The 18,102-nt window shown below is 35.4% G+C and overlaps 1 long non-coding RNA gene across 1 annotated transcript; it reads right to left on the reverse strand.

Annotated features, from left to right (window-relative positions):
- Window positions 1-672: 672 nt before the first annotated feature.
- On the reverse strand, window positions 673-17,755 carry LOC125689993 (uncharacterized). The gene is made up of 3 exons (XR_007375470.1): window positions 17,704-17,755; window positions 2,192-2,345; window positions 673-1,884 (listed from the first exon to the last, which is right to left on the reverse strand). It is a non-coding gene; the product is annotated as an uncharacterized LOC125689993 (long non-coding RNA).
- Window positions 17,756-18,102: the final 347 nt, after the last annotated feature.

Here is an 18,102-nt window from a genome sequence, read left to right on the forward strand (position 1 = left end):
GCTAACTTGTATTTTACACCCATAGTTGAATCTTCTGTTTCCCTGACAATACCTGTGAATTCTGTTTTAACATTTCCAATCTTATTTATCCACTACTGAAGACATATGCCAGCTTTAATACTTAAAAATTTCTTCTGGGGATGCTACTCTCAATATGTAAAATGATCACTATTATTATTATTGTTATTATTATTATTGTTATTATTATTATTGGAATAACATTGAATAACATTGGCTCAAAAACGTCGTATGGAACACATTCACCAATATTTTCCCCTCCTGTTATTTCATTTTGGAAAGAAAACTGCTCTCAGTGACAAGTTCTTAGTTAAGGTCTAATTCACTGAACTTCCCATCCAAGGCAGAAAGAAATGACAGAAAGTGTGATTCAAGAATCTGTAAGAAATCCTTTTATCTCCTGTTAACTCTAGAGTCTACCTTAACCATCTGTCTACTCACAAGCAACTGAAGTGCTGGAAAGACCTGTAGTCTTCTTCTACAGTGTACTTGACAATTAGTCTGTGTACAATTAAGAATGTAGCATTTGCTATATTTGTAGGAACAACATATTTCTTGCATAAATAGTTGCAAAATGATAAAATAAAACATGATATTCCTAACTATGCATAATCATATCAAGTGAAAATTTGAAACAAATTAAACACAGGTGTGTTACATATCAGATTGGTTTTAATCAATCTTATAGGCTCAGATAATTCCTTAGTTATTTGGCTTAATTACATTTCCATTTATTTCCCATTACAAAATTGTTATTCCAATGCTTAAGACATATGTCATAGTATAGCTTTAGAATTTACAATTAGAAAACAATAGTTAAAGAAAATACCAATAAACTCACATAAACACAACAAGCTTCAGTCAGGCAGTCTCAAACAAGAATAGCAACATCAGCCTCTGCTCATATCAGTGACCTATACGTGTCTCCTTAAACATTTGAAAAAATAGATAGGATTTGTACAAAGCAAAATCAATATCCTATTAGTTCCTTATCCTGACCTACTGTCACACCATCAGGACTGATATACTGTAGCCATGAAGAGAAGATCCTAGGCTCTGGACTCTATTTCCAAAACAAAATAGCTTTTTTTCCCCAAACTTTTCTGAAACCATTACAGTTAGATACAACTATCATTTAAACAAGCACACCTATCAGTGCCACAGTATACATTATTTTCCTCCCAAGCTAAAAATATATTTCCACTAGCACAATGTGTTATTTACTTATCAAAAGGGAGAATGTGATACCTGCTTCTCTCTACCTGCTCACCTTTCTTGATGAGTTGTTGCCATGACACCCAGTTATACCTTCCAGATGAGATTATATGTAGGGTTTACACAACATTGTGGGAAGATTCCATTTCTGTTGATATGTGCATGTTACAGCATAAAGCAACATTTTAGTCTCTATGGAATAAATATAGTATGCTCTCCATATAATCCATTAACTAAAAAAATTGTATTCATAAAATTACTTTCAAAGGTAACATTTCATAAACTGACTTCAAATGAAATTATGCTACTATAAATTAAATGATAACATGAATGGTGTGGAAGATGAAGCTTCTGCTAAACTAGATAACAGCACGTAGCAATTAAGAAATCAATTTTTATTATCTTACTAGTAGTAGCATTTTAATGCACTTTATGAAAGTTGATTCCATTTTATACTGCTCACAACAATAAAATTCTGGTGATGGAGACTGGTTTTTTTTTTGTTTGTTTTTATTTTTCCCATATCTTTTTTCCTTTTCTCATCTTTGTTTAATCCCAAGTAGATTTAAGTTACATGTGGAGTGAGTGGTATGCTTCCTTATAAGATGAAGGCTGTATCTTCACTTAATGCATTCATAAACTGTTATGACTCTGGGGAAGATTTAAGAAAGTACTATTAGCACTATTAACACTAATTCTTGAGAGCACAAATCTTAGTAAAATTCAATTTTTCCTTACAGTTAGTAATTTTTCCTTTCAGAATGCAAGTGTTTCAAAGAATGACTGGATGTCTAAGAAAATGTCAAAATTATCAGATAAAAGGATGTCAAAATTATCAGAATCACAAGTGTACAACAGTTAGATTTTACTGTCATTGGTATATAAGAAAATACTGAACTGCAGTTAAATTAGGTAAAAGTTAAATATAAGGTCCTGCACTGTGTTCCAAATAAGTTACCTCAAAATCTGGTCTCCAAGAGGATCTAGTCCTGCTGGATTTCCATCACTAATGGAGAGAAAAAATACAAGCCCCAAGGAGGTACATGCCTTCTTTCTTGGACATTTAGTTTGCTCTCTGAAGATTCCTCCCAGCTAGACAACTTTTCCACAACCTTATTGACAGAAAGCAAATGAGAAGAAAAACCTTATTATACAAAGTGGTCACAGAATGATAATGAGTTATCAGTGTGAATTAGCAGAGGAAAGATTAGGAACCAAATACTTCAGCTAAGACCTTCCCCAGGAAAAAGCAAAAAACAAAAAAACAGGGAATCACCTTTCATTATATTCTTAAGTGCTGAATACCATTATTTTTCCACATGTACAAGATCAGTAGCATCGAACTATAAAAAGATGGTGTAAAGAGCAATAACAACGATAAAGTGAGCAGGGAGCTGAGCATAGGAGAAGAAACAGAAAACAGTTTAGTATTCATTCTAGCACAGTACTTCTAGTGTACTACAAAATGGAATTGCTGTATTGGAAGTAGCTTACTACAGATTTAAAATGTCATCTTCTTGTCAAAAATATTTACATTAGGCAAAGAACTATTTTTTTTTTAACTAGAATCTAGAAAATTAAACTCTCTGTATGAGATACAATATAGCAAATGAAAGATAGAGGAACAGTATGATGCCTCTTTACAGGACACAACCAGAATATAAATATCAACAAAGAAAAAATGTTTTGTTTTATCTGCAAGTCAATATTGGCACAATAGTAGATAGGTATATACCAGCTATATTGAACCAGAAATTAGAAAAACTGTCCAGTATTCCAGTATAAATATGGTTATCAGCTACAAGCAAGAAAGACAAAGATTAATCAATATAAAAAAAAATCCAAATATTTTAAAATGGATTTTAATAGGTTTTTAGATAGATAATAGAGCTATGATTACTGCAGTAATGAAAAATTTGTTTGTCAAACACCCAGGAGCTCCCAGCCAGAGCTATGTTTCTATGCACTGACTGCAAGCCATATCTCACTGTGTAAGGCCTAAAATGATTTGGAAATATATATATGTATGTATATATATATACACATACACATATATATACATGTGTATTTATATATAAATTTAAAAATACTATTGTTATACTTTAGTTACATGATGCAAATAGTTTCTGAATAATCCTAGTAGAAATTTTTACAATTAAACCAAACATAGAGACCAAAAATAAGAATAGAGAGTGTTGGAAAAAAAATAAAACCTCAGAAATGTTAATTCATTATAACATTAATGTTCACATGCATATATGAATCTAAAAATTTATGTCATATTTAGGATTGACATATATTATGTGAGCACTAAAAACAGAATACTTAGCAGCCACACAAATGGCACCTCATTTTTAAAAAGGAAGTGTCTACAGAGAAGATAGCCCATCACAGCTACTGCTGGAAAACTTGCAGCAAATGATTTCAGAAACAAAGACTGTGCTTGCAGTTGCTAAAAGGCTTTTGTGACAGCCAGAACTAGTCAAAAATGTCCTTCTAAGTTTGTCCTAAATTTGTCTGAGTAATTGGAAGAATTTTTACCCTTTTGTTCAGTATAGTTTCAAGTGCAGGTGGTCAAGCTCCCAGAGGAAGATGAAGCATAGGTTTAATTTCCTCGTTTTGTTAAGTTTCCCCTCCAAAATTAAGACAAACCATATTACCAATTACTGACCACCAGGAACAAATAAGAATCTTGGCCTAAGTGGTTCTGTAATTCTGTGAAACAAGCCACTGGCACTTCCCTTTTGGGCTTTGTTTGGTGGTAGCATTGTGGATCTTCTTTTTTCCTGGTTGTTTTTTGTTTGTTTTGTCTTGTATTGTTTTAAATCTAACCACAAATGGAAGAGGAACAAACCCGATTGTAGAGCAGAACTGGATACCTTTCTTTAATTCCCATCAACATGAAGGGCTTTAGAAAAGATTAGATAGAAGACGTTCAGAGAAATTTCACCTTAAAGATTTAATTACCAAATCTATCTACTCTCATATAAATACACTGACATGAATATAGTTACCATGCAGACTATGTGACTGCGAAAGAAGTTTTTGTAGCATTATTTTATCACAGATTATTTATAGATGTGAATGCGGCATATCATAAAGAAGTGATATAATAAAGAATTATTTTAATTATAAATATATTATTTCTGCTTCTCTTTCAGACTGCCATTGCTTAACATTTATTTTGATTACTAAGTCACAAATGCCATATGACTACAAATTGTTTGTATTCTGCATTAGTTTATATGGACACAAGTAGCACTACATCAAAAATAAGATTTGTAACTAAAAGTTTTGGTCTCTAGTCTCAGTAAGGACTCTAATGCCTCAGACAATTGAAGTTTTGCCTATTTGACTCAGTATTGTACTCTTAGATTACAGAGCTTCCTGAACTACCTTGGGAATGGTTACAAGTTTCTTGAAGTGAAGTAGCTTTTTTAATTACAAAAGCTAAGCAAGTTAAATCCCTTGCTACAACTTAAAAACCATCTTTAAAACATCACTGACAAAAACACTCATTGCACAGAAAGAAGTTGCTTTAAGTTAAAAACTTCATTTTTATGAATGAAACCCCTGAGATTCACATATGAAGTGTGTATCTATCTTAACACCACCACCAATAGTGCAGCTTACACAGGAGCAGTTAAGATAGGAATTGCTTTCTTTGAGCTTCTTTTTTAAATCATCATCTCAATTTAATTTTATCAGTTAAAGAAAAAAAAAAAACAACAGTTATTCAGTGTTCTTGAATTTACTTATTATCATAAAAACAAGAGCAGTGTTGCAAAAAAAAAAAAAAAAAAAAAAAAGAATTTTTAAATCAAATATCTCTTAGTGGTGATTGTTCAGATACTACAGTATTAAAACACATTTAATATAGAGAATTACACAGTATCTTTATGTTTTTAATCACAGAACCACAGAAATGCAGGGCTTGGAAGAGACCTCAAGAGATCATTGAGTCCAAATCCCTGCTAAAACAGGTACCACAGGTAGGCGTCCAGACAGGTACTGAATGTCTCCATAGGAGACCTCTTCTTCCGCTTGGGAAACCTGTTCAAGTGCTCTGTCACCCTTACCATAAGGGACTTATTCCGTATGTTTTTATGGAACTTCTTACGTTCAAGTTTAATCACAGTAGTACAAAAAATAAGTCGATACATATAAATAAACAAACAAATATTACCTGATATCACCTTTGTCTCACTTATGAGTACAGATAGGTCTCTACTTAAGCCACAGTCTGCATTAGATAATTATAATTAGATAATGCACTATTTTGTTTTGTTTTGTTTTTGTTTTCCTGGCCTAAACATTATATTGTAAGAATAGAAAATACATTATATTTTTTAAAAAATATATATATCTAACAGTAACAATAATGTTTACCTGCTCCTCTAAAGATATTAGGGCATTATCTGACTTGCTTATGCTCATCCTTAACTTCACAATGGCAATTTAGTAATGCATTGATCTTTGGTCATTTAACACAGCCAAGTGCTAAAATGAATATAGATAGTAAAAATTATTGAGAACTTCAAAAGCAGCATTGTATATGTTGGCATAAAACTTTACAGACAAATTTAAAACTTTGGATGCTTTTCTTCTGAGTGCTTCAGATAAATGCAAGTGTAATTGACAATAAACAGCAGATTTACTTATCAATGCAGAAGTAGTAGAAAATGTCATTACAAGTACTAAACCTTTCTAACAGTTCCCTAGATTATTCATAACAAGTAGTTGGTTATTTCTCTGTCACTTCTAATAAACTGAAAGCATTACATTTTGTTTGTCTATTTTCTGCTTTAATCTCATTTTATCTCATTTTAAGACCTTGAATTATACTATTTCAGTTACAAATGAACAGATTTCAAGTGTCATCATTATTTTCAGAAGGGAAATAATGGTAGCTACCTTCTTTATGAAAGCTCTTCGAATTCTTAAGATCAGTTCATTGTATCAATAATGTATATATTGTATTTTTAAGGTAAAATATGTTAAAGAATAACTCCAAATTATCTATTTTGTCTCTTAATATAACCCCAATTCTGTTATATATATTGATCTTTTAAAAAAAACACAGAATAATTGTATTTCTTCTGTAATTATTAAAATTCTTTCTCAAAGCTTGCTTCCTGAGGTATTTTTTGTGATAAGACTCTGATTGATTTGTTGAGGATGCAAGTGGTGAGTGCTACTGTGTGACAACCAACATCACTTTGGGGACATTTGAAAGCACCTTCCTCCAGAGCTGTTTGCCTCCGGAAGAGAGTGCTCAGGAGTGTTTACTGGCAGAAGATCTGGCCTGTGATTAAATAGCTCCAGTTTGGTATGGGAAAATTGGGGAATGATACCATTGTGTCCTGTGAAAAACAGGATGCAGATGGGCATCCCTGCTCCCTCTTATCTGCTGGCAAGGCCCAGAAGATGGGAACAAAGGAGATTCTGCTGAGATCCCAGAGCCAGAAGGTGTCACTCCAAAGAGAGCTGACTCAACCACTTTGGACTTACAACAACAGTCTTCAACAACAGTCTGACAATGGCCTCAAGTTGTGCAAAGGGAGATTCAGGTTGGACATGTGGAAATACTCTGGAATGCGCTGCCCATGAAGGTGGTGAAGTTGCTGTCCCTACAGGTGTTCAAGAAACATTTAGATGTACTGAGGGACATGGTTTAGTGGGAAATATTGGTGGTAGGTGAATGCTTGGACTGGATGATTTCAGAGGTCTCTTCCAACCTCAGTGTTTCTAAGATTTGATATATGTTACACTGATTAGCAATATGTGCAAGACACAGCTGCTTAAATCTATAGGTGTGAATTTAACATCCAACAAAAATCAGTGAATGGTCTAGTGAACTACTATTAATTTAAACAACGTGGCTATATTTCTAGAAACCAGGGAAATAAATTTAAATTTAGTAATATGATTCTTTTTATCCTTACTGACAACTACGACAGCTAAGGCTGATTTCAAAACAAGTGATCACATCTAATTTTATTTTGACATAATGATTCTTCACAGTGAAACCACACAGTGCTGCATGGAACATCAGTCACTATTACCCATTTGGATGTTCAAGCTACATGAAAATGAAAGTCAACATCATGAAAGAAAACCAATTAATCACTTTAACAATTAAAATCTCTGGAAATGTAAATAACAGAAAAGATAGAGAGGAACCAAATTTACTCTATGTTTATTAACATTTAGCAACATGCCTGAAAGTCTCTGTGCTATGAACATGCTTATTACTTTATATTAAGAACTCAAAAGCTTGAAAAATAAAGTCCATAGATGACTACAGACCACAGTACTCCAATGTGAAGCAGAAATAAATATAGTACAAAGCTATTTTTTCCCCTAAATGAGTAGTCATTAGAATTCTTTTCCATTTCTATTTTTACGCAAATTGAGAGCTTTTTAATTAACAGACATTATGAATACAGTATATTTAGAGACATAGCTTCTAGAGAGTCAATTTGTCTCATATTTAAAGTAAATTCTACTTTCTGAGATAAAAATAGACTTATTCAGTTATATACAGCAGTTTATCTTGAGAGCTTCTGTATTTTTCACAAGAATATCCTAAATGTAAGAGAAGCAACCAATAAAATTTGTGCTCAAAGCAAGCTCATTCCAGGTGGGTTAAAACAGAGTGTGGCAGCCACTTCTTGGATAAGAGGGTACAAAACATTTCTGCTCTTATTAGAGTCTATGGATACGGCACCAACAATAATTGTTGGTTTTCTTCCCATTATTCTGAATTCTTAAGAAATTGCATTCACACAGTAAACTTTTCATTTTACATTGACAGTAAGCTTTCCATTTTACATTGACCAAGGCATTCTAATGATCCTTCCTTATGTAGGCAGGTCACAACCTCCAGGAAAGTTAATGCTTGTTATTTTTATCCCAACAGTGACTTGAAACTTCCAATTATTAACAAAAGTCCCAGCATACTAGACAAAAATGCAGACAAAAGATAGGCGTTGCTACAAAGAACTCATGAGTGGGTGATCATTTGAACAAAGACCTATCTTGACCAGCCCTAATTTTGAGCTAATGATTACTCACTTAAAAGGAAAGCACAAACAATTTGATAGCTGCTTTTTGACTTTGTGTCAACTAATGGCAGTAAGGAAAGAGGCAGTAGATAGACTAAGACACTTACTCTATAGCTGATGCAGATAATGAAGACTTGGGAAGTTACCTCTCCAGCCTTCCTACAAGGCAGATACTTTATGAAAAACTACCTATATTGAAAACTTCAAAATTTCAAGAATCATAATTTGAATTTCACTGCAAACTGATACAAATAAATCACAACCATATAATCTTTAATCTGATGTTGTTGCATTTTGTCTTTCAGTCTTTAATGCGTGCAAGATCAAGCACTTTCTTGTGATTTAAGTATATCTTCTTCCCCTGGCATTAAAAAAAAAAAAAAAAAAAAAAAAAAAACAGGAAAAAAGAAACAAGCTTTCATTTCATAGCTGTTTTGATTCTACTTCTGTACTGTCTCACTTCCCAAGATATTCTTTTCATTTTTTATTTATTTTTTAAACAATAAATTATTTTCTTTTCTTTCTTTTAGACATGTGAAAGACAAAGAAGGTGGTCTGAGACAACCAGCATAGCTTCACCAAGTCCTGCCTGACCTGCCAGGTAATCTATGTTGGTATACCAGTATCACAGCATCAGCAGACAATGGAAGATAAACTGAAATCATCCATCCAAACTTCAGTAAGGCCTATGACAAGCTCTGTCATAACATCCTTTTCTCCAAATTGGAAATATATGGATTTGATGGGTGGACTATTTGATGGACTGGAAACTAGTTGCAGGATTGCACCCAGAGTGGTCAGTGGATCAGTGTCTGGAAGAAGATCAGTGACGACAGGTAACCCTCAGGGTACTGGGACCAATGCTCCTTAGTATCTTTATCAGTGTTACCCATAGAGGGATGCATCCACCCTCAGCAAGTTCACAGAGGGCACCAAGCTGCATGGTGAGGCTGACACTACTGAGGGACATAATGCTGTCCAGAGAGATGAGACACACTTGAGCAGTGAGCCCAGGAGAGCCACATGAGGTTCAACAAATTCAAGTGCAAAGTCTTGCACCTGGGTCTTGGCAACCCTCCACTACCAATACAAGCTGGGGGACAAAAGGATTGAGCACAGCCCTGCAAAAAAAAACTTGGGGGTGCTGGTGGATGGCAACCTGGACATGAGCCAGGAATGTGCTCTAGCAGCTCAGAAAGCCAACAGTATGTGGGTTACATCTAAAAGAAACGTAGTCATCACATTGACAGAAGCAATCCCAACCCTTCACTCCACACTGGTGAGACTTTTTATGGAATTACATCCAGATGTGATGTCCTTACACATGGACCTGTTGAAGCATGTCCAGAGGAGGGAAATGGAAGTTATCTAAGGGATGAAACACTCCCCCTGCAAGGACAAGCTGAGAGAGATGGGGCTGCTCAGCCTCTAGAATACAATGCTCCAAGATGACCTGATATTAGCATCTCAGTACCTAAAGAGGGGCTATAAGAAAGAAGAGGACAAACTCTTTAGCAGAATCTATCTGTTTGACAGGACAAGGGGAAATGGTTTCAAACTAAAGGAGGGGAGACCTACACTGGATATAAGAAAATGATGAGGGTAGCGAGGCACTGGAACAGATTGCCCAGAAAAGACAGGATGACTCATCCCTGGAGACACTCAAGGTCAGGCTGGATAGGGCTTAGAGGAACCTAATCTAGCAATAGATGTTCCTGTTCATTGCAAGGGAATTGGACTAGACAACCCTTCCAAGTAAAAAATAAGTATATATTTATTTTTAACTCTTAAAATTTATTTAAAAAAAAAAAAAAAGGTGATTTATGGAAAAACTCTTTTACTACAAAATGCTTCATATTGATCAATCTGTAATTTGGTACACTAATTATACTTAGAATTCTTAGATGTTTCTACTTGTGCAAATAATAATCGCATATTCATACTTCCATATTTCTTTTTGCCAATAACCATATTATCTAATTATTATTATCTTATTATTATTATTATTATCTAATAATCAATCTCTGTAATCACAAAAACTACTGTAATTCAAAGTACCTCATATGCATACCTCATTTTGTATTTGCAGAAATTAGCTTTCCTTTGTAGCCATGGTACCTTTGAGTTCAGACTCCAACTGAGATCCAAGAAAAAGTTTTCAGTTCATGTGAGACAGAATCTTTTTCTACACGGCAAGAAGAACATCCGATCAGGTAGCAGAGAGGAAATTTCTGCGTCACATCTCTCCAGCTGAGCTTGCCTCAAAAATTCCAGACTTTCTCAAAAATTCCATAACAGGGAAGATTCTCATGCTTTTACAAATATTATACAAATGTTTAATGTCATACCTTAGTATTTTTTAAGTCTGAAGTCAAGGCACAAGAACTGGACAAAAAAGGTAACAACTGCATGTAAGCTTGAACAAAGCAAACATTGACAAAATGACATCTACAGTAATTGTATATTAAAATCTATGGCAGCTATTTTGATATTATTTATAAGGGCTGCTCCAAAAGTAATGCCTTATTTATTATGATAGCTCATGACATCAGAGGCTGATGGGGTGGTGTGACAGTGAACATTGAACTTTCCTGCCAAAATCCCATTAAATTTTGTTGCTGTGTGACAGATGGCAGCAGAGGGGCAGTCTGACAAAATGGCATCTGACATGCATATGAAGCACAAGTGTGGAATTGAATTCCTCCATCTGAAAAAAACCTGCACCCTTTGATCTTCATCAATGCTTGTGAATATTTTTGGAGGCCATTTGCAAAGTGAGGAGGTGGGTGGTATATTTTAGCAAGAAAGCTGTCTTAGCAGCTGTGAAATAGTGGGTTATCTCCACCAGTGTAGCATGTAAGCATGGTATGCTCATCACTGGTGAAAAAGCACTGCTGATGGTGGTGACTATGTGGAAAAATAAAGAAAATTTGCACTGTCAAGTACTATTATTGTGCTCTTTGTATATGTTGTCGTTTCCATGGAAATAAATCAAAGGCATTATCATTCAGAGCAGCATATGTAATGGATACAGTCGTGACAAAAGAATTATGCAAATCACTGTCACCCTCTTGGTTTACTAGTTGTTTTTTTTTTTGCCTACTTTTTAAATATAGTGAGATATCAACACGTGATTATAATAGATGATGTGTGGAAACAAATATACTCACCCCTAAAGAAGGGTAAGACAACGGAATATTACCTAAGATGTCTGATCTTATTATCTCCATCTGCTTCACTTGTTAGCTCATTAAGCCTCATTAACATCCAGGTGAAATCCCTGTTCTTGTTGAATATCTAATATGCAAATACATTTACTGTACATAGACTCTGATTCATGCAAAACTCTTCTAAAGCAAGCTTTAGACTACATTTTCTATACAATCAAAAAGTAAATGTACAAACAAAAAAAACAATATAAAACTCAACTTCTTCACTGAATTTTACAAAAAAAAAAATTGTAAAACCTTATGAAACTGCAGAAAATGAGCATGTGTCATGAAGTACACAGGAAGCTTTCTGCCTCTTGGATAGTTTAACAGTGAAAGCTACCAAAAATAAATTTTATTTCTAAACCACCCTTTCAAATATATACATAGTGACTGTAACACATGTGGCTTCTTTAACTTCCTGTGTGATAACATTCTTATCCAACAGTGGCTTTGGAAGCTTTTTGCCTTTTTCCCCAGCATTTTAATGTGACATATCAGATGTCATAATGTTGCTGAGTTTTTCCACTGAAGTAACTAGTCATAACAAACTGAAAGTTATAAGTTGATCTGAATCACAGTTGTACAATCAATAAGCATACAGAGGTTAGGCTAAGTAAGATTACCACAATGGAAAAAATGCTCACTGATGATATAGACTCACAATAAACTCCACTAGGAGCAATCTCCAGAAAGAAATCCTTTCTTAGTCACTGTCAGCTCTTAAATAGGATCTAGGAAAGGTGGAGCCAGGCTCCACCCTTTCCAGCAGCACAGGTGAACTGCCTTCACCTGTGCACCCATGGCCAACTCATTGTTTGCCTCAGGTGATCAATCAGAGGTTCAGGCCATGATCAACAGTTCCCATACAACAATCTAAATGAATTAAGTGAGATATAGCATAATAATAAATCAAGATGTTTATTAATATGTATACAGATAGATGTTCACTTCTATTCTGAACAGAAAATTCCCATGCAATGTTTTCTATGGCAGAAGCACGCTAGTTTAAACTCAGAGTGTGCACTGTGTATTTCAAAAGAAAAATTCCCTCAATGTTACTGATAATCCTGCAAAGATTTACTATTACATTTAAATGGAGAAAGAATATGAATTACTTTTACTTGAGACATTGTTCAGTTAACGACATATGGATGTTCGGTAACTTCAGTTGATTTCATTAGCTAGCTTGCAAAATACCTTCTATATAGTATTTTAAAATATTCAATAAAGTAGTCTTAGCCAAGAGGAAATTAAGAAAATGTAGAAGTGATTCAGTATTTATAAATGAATCTTTGGGAGAATAATTTCGTATTTAAAATACCATTTTAAAATATTATAATGAAAAGGATAAAAAAGTTAACACAATAGTTCAAGCAGAATCATCTTGAGCACTATATGTGAAAGTTCATTGAGTGATTAAAATAGTGTCAGTTTAAGCTGTGATAGTAACTTCAAAATGTTTAATGTAGTCAAAATAATCCTAGCACTATGTATGAAGTGATGGGATATAAATTATCTGTTCTCACATGGGAAAAAAAGACTGTTGAATCATCTTATTTAGTTCTTTAAAAATAGCATCTTATTGCTCATTAAGGTCTAGAGGGTCAAAACAATAGAAAATATCAGAAAAGCACATCAGAAAAAGTAGAAATCTTTGTCACAGTTCAAATTCCTAATGTACTTCAGTTACGATGTATGCGCCAATTCTCTTCTACACTTTGTCAAGTATAAGGGAAAATGGTCTCAAGCTCAAAGATAGATTTAGGTTAGATAGGAAAAAAATATTTTATAGTTGAGTGGTGAGGCACTGGAACAGGTTGTCCAAAACGTGGTGGATGTCCTGTCCCTAGGGACTTTCAAGATGAGGCTAGATCAGGCCATGGGCAACCTGATCTAGCTGTGGTTCCCTGTTCACTGTAGGAGAGTTGGACTAGATGACCTTCCAAATCTAAGGATTCTAGGACTCTGTGATTCTAAGTTGAATCATAAGGACGAGCAAATAAAGCATAAGACATTAGAAATGTTCAAAAATGTAAAAAGGCTCCCACAATACAGACTGACAAAACTTATAGATTCAGGACTGGCTATACACCATTATAGATGATGACTGCTAATTCGCTAAAATTAAAAAAAAAAAAGCCAAATACAATGGCAGTAAATAATTTACTTTTTTTTTTTTCCCCAGAAAAATAAACCAAATTCACAAGTTGGATTTAAAGAAGTAAATCTACCGTTCAAATTTTATCACTTAATGAATGTTTGATACAGATGAAAACTTTTAATATGGGTACCATAATATAGGTTATGCAGCGTATAACATAATTAAAGGTCATTATTTACCTGGAGAAAGCTAATGCATACTGACAGTTGTGAAAATCTGATGTGGCACAGATAGTTCCACTTACAAGCGAGAAAACAGAACCATCTTATTAAAACCTGTCTAGAAGTGAAGATGTTTGACATGATGTCAGTATCACTGTTTGGGAGCTAAAATGTTGACAGTGTCTTCATCATTACAAAGATCAAAACATTAAAAAGAGGAAGATGCATGGTACAATAATTTAGACTCTTCAACAATACACTCCCAGGTGCAAGAGCCTACTGAGCTACAAGGAATGCAATAGAGTCTTTCCTAAGTCCAGGTAACATTGCAAGCCACAAAGAATCAGACAATTAGAATCCTAGGATCCCTTGGATACAAAAACAGTGAGGTTTACAAAGCATGCTGTCAGCTTTACAGTATAGATTAAAATAAAACCTTGCAGCTCCCAAAAATTTTTGATCAGTCTTTTCTTTGGCAACAATGGCAATGTGGGAGGTACTGCAAGTGAAAACTGAAGAGCGCTTTTCAGTAAAGCTACCATAACAAACAGGCAAACTTATGAGCCTCCCTGTTATCATTCATATCATTCACTCAACTCAAACCCAAATACTTTCCCATTTCTGTTTGATGGCCACATTGACAGCCAGGAAACGTCCCACTGCCCTGCCACATACAGAAGTATGATTAATAGAAAAGGAGATGGACACTGTCACTATCTTTACTAAACCTTCTAAACCCATTCTTTGGTATCCAACTGAAGACTATTTTCTGTGTCATTTACATGCTACTTTTAGATTTTAGACTAAGAAATAAAGCTTCTTGAGCCATTACAAAAAATCATGTAGGCCTAGAAATTTTACTTTTGTGTTTTCCTAATATGTTTGCATGTTCTTTGAAAGTTAGTAATACTTTAAGTGTTTCATTTAGAATGATTTTTTTTGTCCGAATCCATATATAGTATGTTGGCCTTTTTCTGCACTCAGTGCACTTATATGGGAATTTCTGGCACCTTCTGAAGTGGACACAAATAAATCATAACAAGACAGTAAGACTGTCTTGTCTTACAAAGAGACCTTACTAATATATATACACACCTAAAAGTACTGTTTTGATATCTCTATCTAAAATGAGTAATTGGACATTACTTTCTTCTATCTCCCACATGACTGCAGTCTTACAAAATTGGCAGAGTAAGCAGTGAATTACTCTGTTCAGTAACTGATTATATAATAATAGTATGAATGGGGGATAAATATGAGTTGGGTTAGGAATACTAGATTTCATCAGCAGGAGTTTTATATACAATTAAAAGTCATCAAAATTTGAGAATAAGCACTTGATGGTGACCTTTACACAGCGGGTGTCTTAATGTAACCTTTATCTAGTGAGGTTTAGAAGGCTTTTTCATTGTGATGATGACTGACCTGCATTCTCACACCGTAATTTTCTTAACTGCAGTATTTCACAGAATTTCTGAGTGCTTGTTCTACTCAACAAATAAGACTTACTGTTTCTTCATAAATAATTTTGCAACGTTTACTTTAAATGGTAGCAGCAGTCCAGATCCAAGAAACCGAATATATAAAAATATATATCTAAAAGCAGCACTCAGCTTTTAGATACCTGTACACTGGAGCATGATCAGCTTTCTAGTAGACAACGTACAGGCATTTACAAGAAAAAGCAACACAGATCTGAAAACATAGCCCCTAAACATTGAACAGGAGTCCACTAGAAGTTAATACTATCAGCAATTGTCTATAGCCATCTCTATAGGCAGGAAACGTGAAACACAGTGGACAGCAGTAACCTCACAGGACCAACTCAGTGGATGGGAATTACTATCTCACCCAGTCAGGATTTGTCTTCAATTTGGAGGATTCACGCAAGAAGCGAAAGGTTCAATGTCTTTAAGGGCATTCAAATACATACACACCTAGAGATTACTCTGCATAAGTACATGCTAACTAATATGAGGCTAGGAAACTCACTTTTAGGAAAGTGAATAGACCCAATGAAGGAGCTGAATTTCTTCTTATTCCCAAACCTGTTATCACAGAACCACAGAATGGCCAGGGTTGGAAGGGACCTCAAGCATCATGAATCTCCAGCTCCCCTGCTGCATGCAGGGCCACGAACATCCATATTTAATACTAGACCAGGCTGCCCAAGGCCCTATCCAATCTGGGCTTGAACACCTCTAGGGCAGGGCATCCACAACCTCTCTGGGCAGCCTGTTCCAGCACCTCACCACTCTCTCTGTAAAGAATTTCCAGCTGACATCCAACCTAAATCTTCCCTCCCTCAACTTCAAACCATTTCCCCTTGTCCTGCAGATATCAACCTTTTCAAAGAGTTGATTCCCCTCCTGTTTGTAGGCTCCCTTTAGGTATTGAAAGGCTGCAATGAGGTCACCCCACAGCCTTCTTTTCTCCAGGCTGAACAAGCCCAGCTCCCTCAGCCTGTCTTTGAAGGGGAGGTGCTCCAGTCCCTTTATCATCTTTGTGGCCCTCCTCTAGACCCTCTCCAGCAGCTCTGCTATTCTCACACTGGGGGCTCCATACCTGTACACAGTACTCCAGATGAGGCCTCACAAAAGCAGAGTAGAGGGGGGACAATCACCTCCTTGCCCCTGCTGGCCACCCCTCTTCTGATAGAGCCCAGGATACCATTTGCCTTCCAAGCTGCAAAAGCACACTGCTGGCTCATGTTAAGTTTTTCCATCTCTCAAGACCCTCAAGTCCTTCTCCACAGGGCTACTCTCCAAGACTGCTCCTTCCAGTCTGTGTGGATGCCTGGGGTTCCTCCAGCCCAAGTGCCAAACTCCGCACTTTGCTGTGTTGAACCTCATCATGTTCACCCAGGCCCACCTTTCTCACCCGTTGAAGTTTCTCTGAATGGCATCCCTTTCTTCCACCGTGTCAACCACACCACTCAGCTTAGTGTCTTAGTCTCTTGCAGAGGGTGCATTCAATGCTATCATCAGTGTCATTGATAAAGATACGTTCTTTTATTTGTGATGTCTAATTTATCAACACTCCTTCGAGTCAGAACTTCTAAGTATTTGCAAACCTATGTTTTAAATTGAAACTGATGAGTCATCAGCTCTGGTGCTAATATATAAGATATTATTATTGTAATAACTTTTCCCCCCTTAAACATATCACTTTACACCTGACATTTCTGACTTCTGATAAGCGTAAGCCAGAAAACAAACCTGACACTGATTACAGACAATCATCAGAGAGTTTTTCTTCCTTCTTAAAAATGGGAATATGTGCTTCCTTGCAAGTAATTTAAGAACTATGAAAACAGAAAGCACAAGCGGACATTTATAAGACAGTACTTTTAAGAATGCTTTTGCTCTTCTTCTAAAATAGATATTGATTTATACCAGCCCTATGTTCTAGAGACAGACCAGAAGAAGTCACAGCATTTTGAAGTCAAGTTCTGAAGCTACGGATGTACAAACCATTTCCATGATTTACAGTCTTATTCAGGAACTAGTCCAGTACCAGACCAGCTACGGATAATTAAGAATTAGTAAGCTTTCTGAAGCTAACTTTGTAAACATAAAAGATGCTAATATAAGCAGATGTAATCAATAAAAGCCTGGTCACTGTTAATTAGATCTCAGATACACAGAGGGATATAATCAGAAAAGTTTGTCATCTCAGCAGAAAACTATTTATTTCCCACAGTTCTGATGATGCGCAGGGATGATTCCCACTTTTTAAGTTCTTTATTTACAAAGAAAGTAAACAACTTGGACAGTCAATGAACATAAAGATGCTATAATTATGAAGTAAACAAAAGAGTTTAGCAGAGCAGATTATAATAACAAAAAGAGAATAGATAGAAAGCTTACCCACATCCTGGGTTCACTACAAAACTCCAGAGATGCGATCTCTACAAGAAATCCTTCCCCACTGGTAGCCAGCTCTTAAATGGGTCTAGGAGAGATAGAGCCAGGCTCCACTCCTTCCAGAAGCATAGGTGAATAGCCTTCACCTGTGCTCCCATGGCTGACTCATGGCTCATCTCAGGTGATCAATCAGAGGTTCAGACCATGATTCAGCAGTTCCCATACACAACTGAAACCTAAACCATGTAATATACCAAAATGTAATACAAAACTTCCTAATTCCTTGAGAAATAATCAACATGCTATACAAAAACTACAACATAGGGAGAAAATCAACATCCAGACAATGATTTCAGACATTTCTGTGGAAAGTTTGCATCGTGAAAGCTTGCCTGAAAGGAA

Source organism: Lagopus muta, chromosome 2, assembly GCF_023343835.1.
Source record: "Lagopus muta isolate bLagMut1 chromosome 2, bLagMut1 primary, whole genome shotgun sequence".
NCBI lineage: Eukaryota > Metazoa > Chordata > Aves > Galliformes > Phasianidae > Lagopus > Lagopus muta.